Here is a 16,387-nt window from a genome sequence, read left to right as displayed (position 1 = left end):
GTTTGATAATCCATTTTCCAGGGGCTTCGTCCCCTTCCTGTATCACCTCTCCACCCTGTTACAGGACTGGACATCCTAATCCTCACTTCTCAGAATGGGACCTTATTTGGAAATCGGGTTGTTGTAGGTGTGATTAAAGTGGAGATGAGGTCCTGCTGGTGGGCCCTGATCCACAATGGCTGCTGTCCTTCATCTGGACACAGGGAGGTGCCCACTGGGAGAATGCCATTTGAAGATGAAGAGCTAGGGGTGACTCTTCCACAAGCCATGGAGGACCAACAACTCCCCGGAAGCTGCAAGAGAGGGAGGGGATGGATTCTCCCCTGCAGTCTTCGGAAGGAACCAACCGGTGGACACTTGATCTTGAGCTTCCTGCCCCCAGAACATCAAGGCAGCCCATTTCTATGTGCAACTGTGTTATATCAGCCCTAGCCAATGAATACCACCTCCTTTCCAGTGTTTTCTAGATCTGCCAAAGTTAAGTGTTCGTACTTCATCTTGGTCTCAGGTCAGGAACCCAGAGTAAGGACACAGGGAAGCGGCTGGTTCCGTGGAGCAGGGAGATGGCAAGAGGAAGATCATCGAAAAGATCCAGGGAACTTGGGAGGTGGGGCAGATTGAAGTCCCCACCCTCTGAGTGAGAACCCGGGATGTGGGTACAGGTAGTGACACAGGATGGAAAGTTGGCTCAAGATGTTAAGGCAATTGCCCATTCAACCCGCCTCCGCCGGGCTGATGGGGAGAGGGCTGGGCATTCACACCCACTGAGGCAGATCCGGGTGTGGTGGTTCCCAAGTTTGCAAAGCAGGCTTTGGAGGGCTCCCTGCAGAGGAGCCGGCCCCTCCCGCAGAAGATAGCCTGCAGCCCACATGCCAGCCCCAGACGGGGTCCCCCAAGAGCATTCCTGCCTAATAAGACAGAGACCATTGGCAAAAATGCAGAAAATAGTTTATGTACAGTCGTGGGAAAATGAAAAGGCTGATTATTGTTAAAAAATTTAATGTTACTTTTGAGAAGCCAAATGTCCCTCTAGGGGGGAATGATTAAACGCACAATAGTTCCTCCCTTAGACTTGGCCGTGGGCCTAGCTCCTATGATCCCGCCCCCTTGAATCCAGACCCTTCTGGGTGTGTGACATGTCTGTCCTGGCTGCGTTCAGAGCGTTGAGAGGACCTGGGGATGAGCTGGGCTGGAAGTTCCAGGCATGGAGTCTTGCCTCAGCGGTGCCAAACCCAAGGGTCCCTGTGATGCAGGTCTCAGTTTTCCTTCCCTTAAATGGGCGCATCACTGAAGATGCTGGGGCACATCTGGTAAGTATCCCAGTCACCAGCTGTGGGACAGCAGGTTGGGAGGAGCCTCTGGGTTTTCCTCGGAGACTCCCACCTCTCCAGCCTGGGAGAGCAAGGCAGGAAGTGTTGCTGGGAGGGAGGCTGCAGGGGCGATGTGGGGGGCGAGGGCAGGCTGGGGGCTGAGCAGGCAGGAACTGAGCTCTGGGCGTCCTGGCCCGACGGGTGCTGGAGACTGGGAAGGATTCTTGGTGGTTTGGGTGTAACTTGAAATTCTGCCATTTTCCTTTCTTATCTCATCATCAGAAGGAAATCAGACAAGAACATGAGCTCATTCTAAATAGAAGCCATTTTTTGCCTTCTGGTTCCTATCAATTAAATCCTCTCTCGTGTGTTGATCATCGTCAGAGACTCTCGGAAGGCCTTTCTGGACTGCGAGGCACAGCGCTAATTAGGCTGCTGTGCCTGTTGAGGGCTGTCTCCGTGAGGCCATGGAACAACTTTACAGTCTCTGGCACCTCTGAACTTGGACTTGGAGCTCAGTTCTGCCATTAACCAGTGGTGCTGCTGTCAGCAGGTACCTAACCAACCTGAGCTGTAACTTCCCCGTCTATAAACCAGGGAGAAGCAGCCCAGACCTGAGCCCAGACCTGCTGCAGGGAGCCTTGATGGACCCCCAGGGCCATGTGTTGAGGGCTGGCTCCTCAGGGTGGCGCTAGTGAGAGGGGGTGGAAACTGAGGGCCCAACCAGAAGCCTTTGGGTCACTGGGGGTGTGCCCCGGAAGGGGATTGTGGGACCCCCAACTCCTCTCTCTTCTCTTTTGCTTCCTGGACTTGCAGTGAGTGAGTGAGTGGTCCATCACACACACCCACCATGATGTGCCACCTCACCACAGGCGCAAAACCACTAGGCCAAGCAATCAGGAACCAAACTAAACCTTTTCTCTAAGTTGGTTATCACGGGTATTTGTTACAGTGACAGAAAGCTGTTCAACAGTGTCACTCCCACCAGGAAGCTCTCTGGGACAGGAACCCATCCACCCCTGTGGGTGAGATTGTCCCTCCAGCAGACTTGTCTGCCACGGTCTTTCTCTCCAGCACTTTCAACACCACATAGTTAATGAGCGGTTGCTGTCTTTTCCTCAAGCGTGAACCTTTGAAGGCAGGAACAATGCATTCACTGGACTCTCCAGGGCTTCCGGTGGCACCTCCTTTGGGTAATTTGGGAGTCTTCGTCCTTGTTATCTCTATCAACCTTGTGTTCCCCCACGTCCAAATAAATAGATAATCCAAACAGCACAGTGTTCAAGTTTGTTTCAAGCCAAGTCCCCTAGCCACACGCCCTCCACCACCACCAGATTGCAGTTCCAGAATCTTCCAACCTAGAATCGGTGCCACCACTGAGGATTCAATGTGCAATAGGAGCTCAGTCAGGAGACCTGGAGGGATGAGCGCACTCAGGAGTTATCCTCGGAGCTGGCGACGCAGCTCAGGGACAGCATGTGCTCAGCATGCACAAGACTTGGGGTTCCATCCCCAGCACCTTCCTCTCCCTCATGCACTTCATGCTCCTGATCCCAGGTCCTGCAGCCTCTCCCCCCACCCAGAGGCCCAAGGGCCTTTCTCTTTGCCCACCCTGCCTATGCTGGCCTAGGCCCTGGCATCAGTGCAAGACCCCAGGTGCTCCACACTCCTGCTCTCCTACTGTGGCACCGGAAGTGTAGTCTCAAAGGACCAGAGTTTGCCCTGGGTACCCACCTGTTATAACCCCTTCCCTCTGACCTTCTTCTAGCCAAGCTCAGCTCAGGAGACAAGGGCTCCTGAAGGCCCTGTCCACCTGTCCTCTTGACCTAGGCCCAAGGGCCCATCTTCTGTGCTGACCTCTGCCACCTCAGCTGTTGGACATAGCCATATGGTAAGCGCAGTTCCGAGTGTCCCTCCAAGATAGGAACAGGGGCTGGAGGTAGAGCTTCCCAGAATTTACCCAATTTTACTAAATATGTATAACCTGGGTGACGTCACACATATGGTTCTAAAATCTGCTTTTCCCTTTGATTTTTTTTTCTTGACCACCCCTGTTCTAAGAGCTGCCTAATATCCCAGGTTAAGAATATACCATGATGTATTTGATGAATCCCCTGTTGATGGACACTTAGGTTGCTTCTATGTTCACTAGAATGGAGACTGTTTAAAAAAAAAAAAATCTTGGATGTACATCTTTGCACAAATGTGAACGGAACAGTTTAGGATAGAAACTTGAAGGTTAGAATTGCCTGGGTAGATGGCATAAGCACTCTTTGCACCCAGCACAGTCTTTACATTTTGAAAAGCAACTCTGAAGTGCTCTCCAAATACCGTTTACACTTGTGCCAATGATGAGACAGCCTTCACTGCTCATTCAAGGATGAGTGGTACAGGTCTATCTGTTTTTTTAGAGAGATATTTGGCAGTGTCTCCCAGCAGGTCCTGCCCTGTTCCCTCCCTCTCACTGGTGGGGATGCTCTGAGGGTTCTGGATCCAGGATGCCTTTAGCGGGTAGGGTGCCATCTGAGGTGGGGATTAGGGAAGACCCAAAGCCATTAGTACTTAATGAATAAACTCTTTGTTTTGCTGATGGACCTTCTGGGGGTTTTGACAAGCTTTTTGATTTTGTTTTGTCATTTCTGTGGCCTTAGAAGTGGCAGGTGCCCAGAGAATGTGCATGTGAATCTGCAGGATGGATTAAAAGTCAGGTGAGGGACGGGATGTTGTTCGTAACAATAAATTTAGCTTAAATTCTGATTGTTGGGGTCTTGCTTCACATATTCATTCATTACTCAATCGATTCATTCATAAATTATTGAAAACTTTCCCTCTGGCAGACCCTGGGCTGGGCTTTGGGATAGTTATTAAACAGATATAGGTTGGGGAACAACAAGAGGGCATTCTAGAAAACACCCTAAATCAGGAAGGAACACAGTGTGAGGAGTGAGAAGAGAGTTGAGGCAGGGAGGCAGGCAGGGACACAAATTTTCTTTTTTCCCCTTTCTGTACCAGGGATTGAATCCAGGAGTGCTTTACTACTGAGCCACATCCACCTGCCCTTTTTATCTTGAGACAGGATCTCACTAAGTGAATTTGTGCTTCTCCTGCCTTTGCCTTCTTGCTGGAATTACACGAGTGTGCCACGCTCCAGGTTTAGATAACCCCATCTCTTCCCCCCCACCCCCAGTTCTGGGGTTTGTACCCAGGGCTTCCTGTAAGTGCCTGCTAGCCAAATGCTGGGCTCCTGAGTTGTACCCCGCACCTTCCTGCACTTTAATTTAATTTTATTGTTCCTGATACCAGGGATTGAGCCCGTGCCCAAGGGTGCTCTGTTACTGAGCTACATCTCAGATTTTTTTATTTTTTTGTTTTGCTAAATTGGGTGGCTGGTCTCAAACTTGTGATCCCCCTGCCTTGGGAGTTGCTGGGACCTTAGGTATGCACCACCACGCCCAGCCTCCTGCACAGTTTGAAATGCATACCAAGAACAATGGGAAGCCACTGAAGAATTTTCTGCTAGGGTAGAGAGCTGGATTTGAATTGTGATGTTAAAAGATCCTGGAATTTGCATTGGGCCCTGAGGGCCCAGTCAACTGCAGACTAGAGGAAGAGGCCCTCTTCAACACTGGACCCAGGCAGGTGAGTTTGAGCAGTGGGCTCCCTGGACTTCCATTTTTCTCTGGAGAATTCAAATTTCTCCTTTTTCCTCAATGACAGTGACCTTAAAACTTAGCGAGACCCTCAGCAACTTAGTGAGACCCTGTCTCAAAATAAAATACACAAAGGGCTTCTATCTACAAAGGGCTTCAACAAGCTCCCGCTGTGTTGCCCAGCCTGCTCTGGGCTCCTGGGGTCCTTGCAAGACTGTGTTCCCCATTTCACTGAGGATAAAGGTACCCACGTGAGAGTGAGTTGCTCAAGGTCACTCAACCCAGGTCCCCTCTGGTCTCTTGCAGGCTTGGGACAGAAGAACTTTCCAGGTGTGTAACCTGAGGCTACCACCAGGGTCCTTCTGATCCCTCCCTCCCTTCCCACTCATTTCTCTGGTGGTCAGCATCCGAGGCCCCTGGGAGTGCAGGAGAACCTAGGGACCCTGTTACCTGGCAGCATGTGGGCACAGGTCTCTTCCCTAGAGCATGTGTTATTGGATGGCCAGCCTGGCTCTGACTGGCCCCTGCCCTCTTCTCCCCCAGCACCCTGGCCCAAGGGAGACACAGCAGGGGTCACTGTAAGTGACTGTGGATCATCAGGAGATGATTGGCAGTGATCTCAGTGACTTGATCCTTTTCAGAGCGGCCCAGTGAGTGTCCAGTTCCCCAGCCAGAGCCAGGCGCCCCTGGATCCCAGGAGTGTAGAGATGAAGGTGGCCATTGGAGCAGAGGCGAAGGTTCAAGGCCTGGCCATGGACCTTAGCCACACATGGTGTGGTCAAGCTGGGACAAGCCACATCGCCTCTTTTTGCCTCAGTTTCCCACCAGTACATGAGGCCATCTTGGTCCCCATCTCGTGCGCTCCCTATGAAGCCGAAATGAGTTAACACACAGCATGCTTCCACTGGAGCCTGGCAAATATAGAAATATCTGTTACTCTTGTCCTGCCCTCAAGGGATTAAGAGTTTAGCAAAGCAATGGACACACAACCATGATAGTTGATTACAAACGACTCCTGTTTGGCCAGACCTCAGCCAGGATTCTGAACCTTAACCCAGGCCCCTCTGCACATCCCATACAAAATCTGGTTTTAGCAGGAATGCTCCTGAGTCAGTATAGCAAGGACCCCTCCCCCTTGATATTTGAGCAGGTTCCATACCCTCCACCATCCCCCAGTGATGTCCAGTCTCCTGGCCTATCTCTAGCAAGAATCCTGTCCGGTCAGTTTAGCCAGACTCCCCCTCAGCCCTGAGATTTCCTTTAGTCATTTTTCCTCCACTGATCCCTGACCACCGCCCAGGGCCATCAATTCCACTTGCCCAGGCTGAATTAGAAATCACTGTGACACCCAGTCGAGGTGGTCCTCCTGAAAGGGTAAAGTTTCTAAGCTGCAAAGCCTGAATTAAAAAGTGAAAGAGCAGGCATTGTTAAGTTCCTCTGCTACACCCAGAACCTGAAATTCCTGAGATAGTTAAGACAACGCCCTACTGGCCATTTAGCCTAGGGCCCTGTGCAGTTTGTCACGTAGGCATACAGGGCCCGAACCAATCAGTTTGAATGTGTACCCCGCTTAGGAGTGACCAATCACCCCCGCTGGACCTGTTCCCACCAATGAATGTGCTAATCATGTATGAGAGTTGTTGTTCAATTTTCCCGCACCTCATGCTGATTTGTTCTGATGTATGCAAAGCCCCCGCCCTCCCCAAAAAGTGTACTTAAGCACTGCTTAGCCTCTGCTCTGGGCTCTGGGCTGCTCTCCCTTCTTGAGTGAGCCTGGAGCCTCAGCGCGCTGAATTGGATCCTCAATAAATCCCGTTCTGCAATTGCATGAGTCAGTCTCTTGGTGGTCTCTTCCTCCAACTTTTCGCCAGACCCTTACACCCCTACCTGCATAAAGTCTGCCTTGTGGTCCTTTAACATGGAATAACTCATTTTCAGGCCCTGACTGGCTTCTCAACACCGGGGAAAGCCTGGTATTGGGGGAAAACCATGTCAAATTTGAAGCTAGAAATTCTATTCCTGAATTCAAAGGTTTTGTCCATGAGCTAAATTGTCCTCCATTAAATGTAAATGGCCATATCCTTAAGGGGGCCTTGCCACTGAGGTAGATCCCCAGCCCTTTTATTTTATTTTGAGATAGGGTCTTGTTGGGTTGCACATTCTGGATGGAAAGTTGCATTTCTCCTGCCTCAGTCAGGATTCCAGCCGTACAGCCAGGGCATCCAGGCCAGGATCTTGATGGCCCAGGAGGAGACTCTATCACGAGAATGAGGCAGGAATCGCTCATTGCTCTCCCTGAGCCCAGAGAGAGCTGGGACAAGGCTGGACTGAGGGTCCTGGGTCACAGGGAGGTGGGGCCAAGGTGGTTGGCAGAGCGTCCCAACCAGGAGCAAACGACCAGCCCAGCACCCTGGGGGTCTGCCGGGTGACCTTGTGGTGGTCTGAAGGGCAGGGGTGATCCCTGTCAGTGGGAAGCTTTGCTCCTCTACCTGTACCTCGTGTCCCTCCTACGGCTTGCGAACCTAGCCATGTTTATGGAACCACTGGGGACTATGGCGGTGGAGTAGTGGGAGGAGCAGGGTAGAGGAAAGAGGTGACGATGGGCAAGAAGAGTTGGCTCCAGCATCTGCGATGCAGCCAGGTGCAGCGACAGCATCAGCCGCATAATGACATTGGGTCCGTGATGGACTGTGTGAGGGATCGCGGTCCTCTAAGATCCTATTATCCGTCAGGTGAGGTGGCACACACCTGTAGTCTCAGTGACTGGGGAGGCTGAGACAGGAGGATAGAAAGTTCAAGGCCAACCTGGGCAACTTAGCAAGACCCTGACTCAAAATAAAAAGGGCTGGGGATGCACCTCAGTGGAACAGTGCCCCTGGGTTCAATCCTCAGCACTGCAAATAAATTGAAATAACAATATATATATATATATAATTTTTTAAAGGCAAGGGTGACCTTGGAGGCTGGAGGATCAGGGAGGTTGAGGGTGGAATCCAGACGATTCAGCTGTAGGACTGAAGGAGGGCTTTCTAGAGGAGGTGACTCAGGAGCAGAGTTCTGAAGGATGAAGAGCAGTTTGCCCGTGAACCTGATGAGGGAAGTTACTCCCACCGCTCTCCCCAGTCCTCCCCAGCACACACAAGCTGGTGAATTCATTGGGGCCTTTAAGAGACCCCTCCAGTCCCAGACCAGGGGCTCCCCTGCCTTTCTGAGCCATCTGCGGGGAGGGACAGGTTTCTGGCTCCCCTGGGCTTTATAAAGCAGGCGATGAATCCCATTCTCAATCCCACTGCAGGCATTTGAGATTCAGCAGAGTGCTTATAGATTGCTTTTGTCAAACCGTGTCAATTCTCCTGGGGGCAGGAGATTTATTTAGTCTTAGCCTTTGCCGAGTTGGCTCTTATTTGCCGTTACCTGCAAAAATATATTTCTCGGGCCCGGTTCCCAGAGGAGCGATGTTAGGTCATTACTCCGTGAATTGTTGGGCTATAAAGGAGCCATTCCTCACTCACCCTAGTCTCGCAGCGGCCACTCGGCACCCGGCTCGTTCCAGGCACCCTTGTTATGACCATCCGTTGTGGCGTGAGCAGAGGACGGCTCTGCATGCACAGAAAGTGGTCGCTTGGGGGTTATTTGTGGGTGCACATTAGCCACTTGTCTACCTCTGTTTTATTAGAGCTGCGAAGGAGCTGGCCCCAGCCCAGGAGAGGAGAAGGGGGTTGGTGTTCAGAATTGATCAGAAACTTTGAGTGTCTCTGCTGATGACCGCAGGAGGGAGCCTGGTGCCCTGGTGCCTCTGATCTTGACTCTTCTGGTTACACACCAGGGTCTGCAGGCCACCAGGACCGGCTGACATGGCTGCCAACATCGGGTCTCTCTCCGGGTGCTGTGAGCGACTGTCCCCAGGGAAGTTGTCACAGCTGGGGTACAAAGCAGATCAGTAATATGGGTACCTTCTACTGTCACCATCTCTCCCTTCCCTCAGCAGTCCCCAGCCCCCTGATAATCCCTTTTACTTTTCTCTCCATTAAAGCCTCCCAGACAGGATCCCATGGGCCTTGAGATAGGGGGAGAGGTGTCACTAATTGCACTAAGATGCTGATGGTGGAAAAGCCAAATCTGCACACACCACCCCTGCCTACTGGAGGCTTCCAGCTTCAGGAGAGCACAGGTCTTTGTAGCTAAACCAATGTTTCTAGATCACAGAGATTTTGCTTCCCTCACCCTAATGCCTGCACCCAAGCCATTTGGAAATGTCTGGAAACGTTTTTTTTGGATGTCACAACCAACAAGAAGGGAGGTTATTGGCATCTAGTGGGCAGCTGACAGAGAAAACATCCTGAATTATACTGGGCAGAGTTGGAAATCCCTGAGCTAATAAGAACTAGGTTCCAATCTGTGAAAAAGCCACCTTCTGTCCCTGGGGATGGGCTGAGCCTGGGAGGAGAAAGAGATGGAAGGCAGTTTGGGGAAAGAGGACCTCTGGGTCCCTCCATTCCCAGTCTGCAGGATGTCCAGGGCTCCTGTGGGAACAGTGCGGCCCAACACAAGTTTCTGATAGGCAATCAGATCTGGGCTGTCCAAATCGATAGCCACTTGCCACCTGTGGCTATTAAATGCCACCGAGGACTCGATGTTGACTTCTACTTAATTTCAGCCAACATAATTGAAATCTAAATAGCCACAGGGCAGTCGGTGGTTCCTCTCAGGGTAAGTGCAGCGACAGAGCCCTCCAAACCGCCTCTCTTGCCAGGTGCATAGCTCAGGTCTATAATGCCGGCCACTCCAGAAGGTGAGGCAGGAGCATGGGAAGTTCAGGGCCAACCTAGTGAGACTGTCTCAAAATAAAAAATAAAAAGAACAGGGGATTAGCTTAGTGGTAAAGCACCCCTGGATTTGATCTCCAGTACAAAAAACAAACAAATTACCACCATCACCCTTCTCAGTGAGTGGCTCAAGTTGAAATCCTGGAGGTCAAGGACACTTGCCCTGCCTTGGGTCTGTATAGATAGCATAGACACATTGCCCAAAGCAGGGAAGTCCACATAAGATCCGAAAGCCAGCAACTCCGTCTGCAGAGCTTGAACCCAATTCTGTCCCCAGAGGTCTAAGGAGATTTGGAGGGGCCTTTTGATTCCATGGGTCATTCACAGGAGAAGGCCAATTAATGGGCCTGGGGAAAGATTGCCTCTGGCTAATTGCAGAAATCTACATAAGTAGGGAGACTCTCTCCTGCTTTCCACCACTCCTGTCCCCCTGTGGAATTCTCTCAGCCCTCATAGACTGTCTGGCCAAGCCAAGAATGGCTGTCCCACCACCTCCCCTTGTGGTACTGGGTGGGGACAGAACCCGGGGCTAGGCAGGTGCTCTAAGCCACACCTTGAGGTCTCCTGTCATGACTTTATGTCTAGTGCTCTGGGGCTCCTCCCTACTAGTTATTCATGAGATATGTAATAGTTATTGAGAACCATAGCCCCCACCCCACTGCACTCTAGCACTGGTACCAGTGTGTCTTCCTTCCCTCTAATGGTGTCTTGGTTAAAATACAATTTTTAGGTGCCAGATAAGTTCTAGTGAATACATGCAGATTTTTGCATCCTGTTAAAGAAAAATGTTGCCCTTGTTGTTCAAGCACAATAAGACAGATGTTATTCAGAACCACTGCAATAGTAGGTAAGGGACCCCTACACCAGAGACCTGCAGTGGGGTGGAAAGAGGGGGCGCAGCTCCCAACATGCCATGGTCAGCAGCCAGGGAGCAGGGTAAGGTGGGTGGATGGAAAATGACTGAGAAACTTCAGGGGTCGGAGGTGCTGGGTAAACCAACTTAGCAGGGTTCTTGCTAAGGCAGATGTCACCTGGGTGTTGGTGAGAGATGAGGATTTGGAGGGTGATCCGATATCAAGGGCGGGCTGGTGGTTCTTGCTAAATTTGGATCTGTGAGGAAGGGCACAGAAGGGCCTAGGCGAAGGTACAGGAGCCTGGCTAAGTTTGGCCAAGCAAAGAATCTTTGCAGTCACTAAGTCCCCTACAGCCTCACATCTTTGCTCATTAAATATCACCTCTAAGTGGTCAGCCAAGAAGAAACCATTTGACCATGCATGAAGCTCAGAAGTGGAGAATTTGCCTATCATGTTCAATCCCTGGTGTGTTGGTGGAGGGGAGGAAGAAATTGTCTTTTTCCAGTGGTGAATCCAAGTTCATGGTTAGGCACTGACTCACAGCACATTTCCAGAGCAGAGAATTCTAGAATGTTCCTTGGTGACACGTTATCAGGTGCTAAACGAACTCAGAGGACATTTTTTAGAGCAGAGCATTCTAGAATGTTCCCTGGTAATTCAACCTGGGGTCATCCTCAGGAGAGATTTATATTTACTTCTTATCCATCTGCAAAAGACGCAGAGGGACCCCAGAGTCTGGGAGGCATGAACAGAAGGAGGGAACTGTGTTCTGTTTGTTCAGGTTTCCAAATGCATCCTACATGTTCCACTCGCCATGCTGCATGACAAATTTACCAGGGGGGGGAAAAAAAAACCAACTTAACAGTTTGAAAGTACAGTTTTAAAATCACGCTCATGGATCCTTTTGGTAGGGAGTTCAGCCACCCAGACAGGAGATGGCTGTCTTTGATTCCTGCACTCTGGACCTCAGTTGGGAAGACACTGTGGCCAGGGATCACAAAAGAGCTGCTGCCCTGAGTGTATGCAGTGACCCCTGGCTGCCTTATGGCATGGCCCCTTTGGGCGATCAGACTTGAAGTGCCACAGTAAGGCACACGTAGCCCTTAATAATTGCATTGTGCCCCTTGCATGCTGGGTAAGGGATGTATTTCTTCTTGGGCTGCAGCGTACCCCCGCACCCCTGTCTGTGGGCTCGGGCTCCCTCCCCGGTCCCTTAGAGATGGAGGAAGCTTGCAGTTTCTGCTTGGAAGACTTGAACTGTGAACGCCGAGGGCCAGCACTCTGATTCTGGTTCTGCCACTGAGCGGTGGGAAGTCACTGGGCTTCCATGGTCCCTAGTTTCCCTCAATTCCGAAACGGGGTTCACAATGAAGTTTCCAGGGGCTGCTGCAAATTGAATAACCTCCTATTTATCCAGGGCCCCAGAACCATTTCTGGAACACTGGAGATGCTCAATACATGCTAGATCATTTCCCCTGATACAGAAAGAGGACCACAGGGTGCAAAGTTTAAAACACTTCAGGAAATGCGACCCTGAGATTCCATTGTTCCCTTTGCGGTGGAGTCCCCCTCCTGGGGACCGCTGCCCGAGCACAGTCCTGGGACGGCTCTATTCTTAATTCCACTCTGCCCCCTGGTGGTGGATGGCTAAAGTGCACTTGCGGAGGTTGGGTCCAATTTCAAGGTCCTGCCCCAGTCATTAAGGGGTGGGGCCAGAGTGCCACCCGTGTGTCCCTCTCTCTCACCATTAACTTCATTACTTCTAGAGCTCCCTCAAGGCCTTTCCTTTCCCCCCTAATCCTTTAGAAAGAGCCCCAGAAGAACAGACACAGCTGTGAGTCTGTGCAGAAGGGAGATGGGCATGTCCCCCAGAGCTCGACAAGGGAAAGGAAGGGGCCATGTGGATGTGGGGGACTGAGAACCCAGATCTTCTGGAGGCGACAGATTGCCAATGGGGGCTTCTCATTCTTTGGGTCTATCATACCTGGAGGCTTGGATGCCTAGTTTGGGGGCCACTCTGCTCACTGTCACATTCATTCAAAGAGTTGGAGTCGGACTCCTTGTAGGGCCCCTCAACAGGAGCCTGCCCCCCACTCGATCTCTTTTGGTACTGGGACTGGGGATTGAACTCAGAGACACTTGACCACTGAGCCACATCCCCAGCCCTATTTTTACACTTAATTTAAGACAGAGTCTGAACCCCCAGAATGACCTGTTAATGAAATTGTCCCCATGACAAGGACAGCATTGTTAAATACTGCCACTGCATAAGATAGGGTCTTGGGCTGGGTGTTCCTGAAATCACAGCAACTTGGGAGGCTGAAGCAGGAGAATCTCAAGTTCAAAGCCTCAGTGATTTAGTAAGGCCCTAAGCAAAAAACTTAGCAAGACCCTGTCTCGAAATAAAAAATAAAAAGGGCTGGGGATAAGGCTCGGTTTTCAAGTGCCCCTCGGTTCAATCCCTCGTACAAAAAAAAATAGGGTCTCCTCAAAACTTATTTTGAAATTTTTCAGGGCTGTAGCTCTGTGGTGAAGTGCTTGCCTCGCATGCATGAGATCCTGGATTCTGTTCCCAGCACAACACACACACACACACACACAATTTTTTTAGATGCATGCAAAAATTAAAAGGATGGTTTCATGAACACTCAGGAACTCCTTACTTAAACCCTCCAGTTCTTAGGTTCTTGCCATACTTGGTTTCTTTCTACTTCTCTATAGATTTGGTACAGATCAAAATAGGCTGCAGATGCACACTCACACACTTTTTCTGTGTGCAGAACAACTTGCAAATTAAAGGCGTGGTGACACTCAGCAGCATATGCTCTCCTAAGAACAAGGTCATTGTCCTTATGTGTAATCACGATGCCACCGTCATACCTAGGGAAGTTACAACACTAAATATTGGGTGATATCCAACCTACAATAAAATTTTATAATTGTTCCCCAAACATTTTCATTTCTTTCCTTTCTTTTTTGGAGATGATGTATTGCTGTGTTAACCAAGCTGGTCTCTAACTCCCGGACTCAGGTGATCCTCCTGCCTCAGCCTCCTCAGCAGCTGGGATTATTACCATGAGCTCCTACACCTGACAGCTCCAAGTATTTTTTTTTCTTTTGTAGTAGTGGGGATTTAACCCAGGGGTGCTCTATCATTGAGCTACATACCAGACCTTTTTACAAATTTTTAATTTTACCACTGAGCTACATATCCAGCCCACCAATTTTTTTTTTTGATCCCAGGATCTTATCAAAAGCACACATTATATTTGCATGTTATAGTTTTTTTTTTCTTAAATTTGAAGAGTTCCCCACTCTTTTGCCTCATGGTTCTGAGACTTTCTTTTCTTTTCTTTCTTTTCTCCCATTGGTCCTGGGAATCAAACCCAGGGCCTCATGCATGCTAGACAAGTGCTCTGCCACCGAGTTACATACCCAGCCCTTTTGGGTTTTTATTTGGAGGCAGGGTCTCACTAAGTTACTGAGGCTGGTCTTGAATCCTCAGCCTCTGAGTCCCTGGGATTACAGGTAGGCACCCTGCACCTCAAAGCATGGATCTTTTCGAAGCATCCAGTGTTTTTTTCAAAAGAAATCACTTTGTTTTCCTCACTTTGGGTTTGTAGGATCTTTTTGCCTCCTGAGTGAGATCAAGGCAAATGCTCTTTTTACATACACTGCACAGGTAGTATGGGCCTCTGCACGTGGTTTCAGGAGGCCCACACGGCCAGCTGCCCCGCATTAGCTGTGCACAGAGCTGATCCTTATTACAAATCAGGGCTGGACACAGAGCTGCAGGTGCCCTTCCTGTGGCCACTTACAGAGGCTGCGCCCCTGGAGATGCCCATCTCCCCGACTTAAGGGTACAGTGGGAGGGAGACCAAGTGGACTGTCTGTGGGCTGAGAGAGGCAGGCAGGGTTGAAGAGCAGCTTTCTGGCTGGAGGCTGGAACAGACTGGAACAGACTGGAGGGGTTAGCAGGTGTGGTTACACCACGTGGCTGGCAAATTTCCAGAGTGATCCAGAGTGATCTAGATGGCACACACTGAATCCTGAGGCTGCGGTCATGTCTCAGCCAGCTTTTTTTGCTACTGTGACTAAAGGATCTGACCAGAACAACTGTAGAGGAGGAAAGGTTTATTTGAAAGCTCTCGGTTTCAGAGGTCTCCATCCATAAAAGGCGGGCTCATTCCCTGGGGCTTGAGTGAGGCTGAACATCATGGCCAAGTGGGTGATGGAGGGAAGCTGCCCACATGATGATCAGAAGCAGAGACTCCACTCTGCAGATGCAAATATATACCCCAAGCCACGCCCCAGTCCCCCGCCTCCTCGGGCCACACCCACCCACTCCAGCGACCACTCAGTGAATCCCAAACAGGGGATTAATTCCCTGATTGGGTTCAGACTCTCACACCCCAATCATTTCTCCTCTGAACCTTCTTGCATTATCTCACACGGGAGCTTTTGGGGGACACCTCACATCCAAACCCTAACAAATTCTAATACATTACTGTTTATTTTTCTCTTTTCTCCCTACATATTTTTTATTTTTACTGGTGCCTTGCAGTGCTGCATAACAATTTCTGCACACAATATAAGGATAATATTTGGGCAATGTCACTCCCCAGCACACCCTGCTCCCTCCCCACTTCCCAGCCACTTTGATTTCCATGAGCCACGCCCCTTCATTTCTTTTCCTGTTTCCCCTTCAGCTTCTGCATAGGAGAGCAACACAGATGTTGTCGATGTCTCCCATTAACCCACCCTGGGGGCAGTTCCAGGTATCCCCCCCAGGACTTACTTGTCTCCTCACTCCTAGGTCATAAGAAATCCTCTGGAGGGTCCTGGGGTGTGGCTCAGTCTTGAAGCAAGTGCTTAGCATGCTTGAGACCTCTGTTCACTTGAAGATCCTCCTCCCCAGCCTGACCTCCTGGTGCCCCTGGGGCCTGGGGGCTGCTTCTCTCCTTTCTCCCACCTCTGCATTTGTTTTTGTTTTGAACCCAGGGGTGGGTAACCACTGAACCACATCCCCAGCCCTTTTTTGTATTTTAATTAGAGACAGGGTCTCCCCAAAGTGCTTAGGACCTTGCTAAGTTGCTGAGGCTGGCTTTGAACTCTTGATCCTCCTGCCTCAGCCTCCCAAGCCGCTGGGATTCCGGGTGTGCACTGCTGTGCCGGGCTTGGCTTGCATCTGGTCTTGACTCCTCTGAGGTGAGACGGGAGGGAGGAGAGGTTAGTGGGGTAGGCTGGGGAGGGGCCCTTGCCTGATGGCACCCTGACCCACTGGTTGGTGCCCTGGGGCTGGTGGGTGCTGCAGCAGCTGGACATCTCTGAGGCAGCTCTCCTGCCTGAAGGTCCTTCGACGGCCAAGGCTGCTCCCTGGCTCTCGGCTCACATCTCCTCCCCCTGAGTCTCCTGCTGCATGTCTGTCTGACTCTTTGGGCTGGGGCTCATTGGCCTCTGCAGGGACAGGAGCTGCAAGGACCCACACCAGCCTCCTTCATTCCTCTGTACTCTGAGGGCTCCTGCCCACCCTCTTGCCTGGGCAGCCAGCGGCCTCTCTCCCATTCCCCAGGTGTGACCCAGGCTCCTCTGCACAGAAGTCCGCTGGTCTGGGCTTCTGGTGAAGGGAGGAACTTCCTCCTGGGACCTGTTTTCCTCTAACCTGCTTTTGGGATTCTTTATTTCTTCACCGTGTTCTTACTCCTCACTTGGAACAGGTGGCATGACTTGTTTTGTGGCCTCAGCCA

The sequence above is a fragment of the Urocitellus parryii genome, chromosome 1 (genome assembly GCF_045843805.1).
Source record: "Urocitellus parryii isolate mUroPar1 chromosome 1, mUroPar1.hap1, whole genome shotgun sequence".
Lineage (NCBI taxonomy): Eukaryota > Metazoa > Chordata > Mammalia > Rodentia > Sciuridae > Urocitellus > Urocitellus parryii.
The sequence above is the reverse complement of the archived record's forward strand: the minus strand, read 5'-3'. Positions refer to the sequence as shown.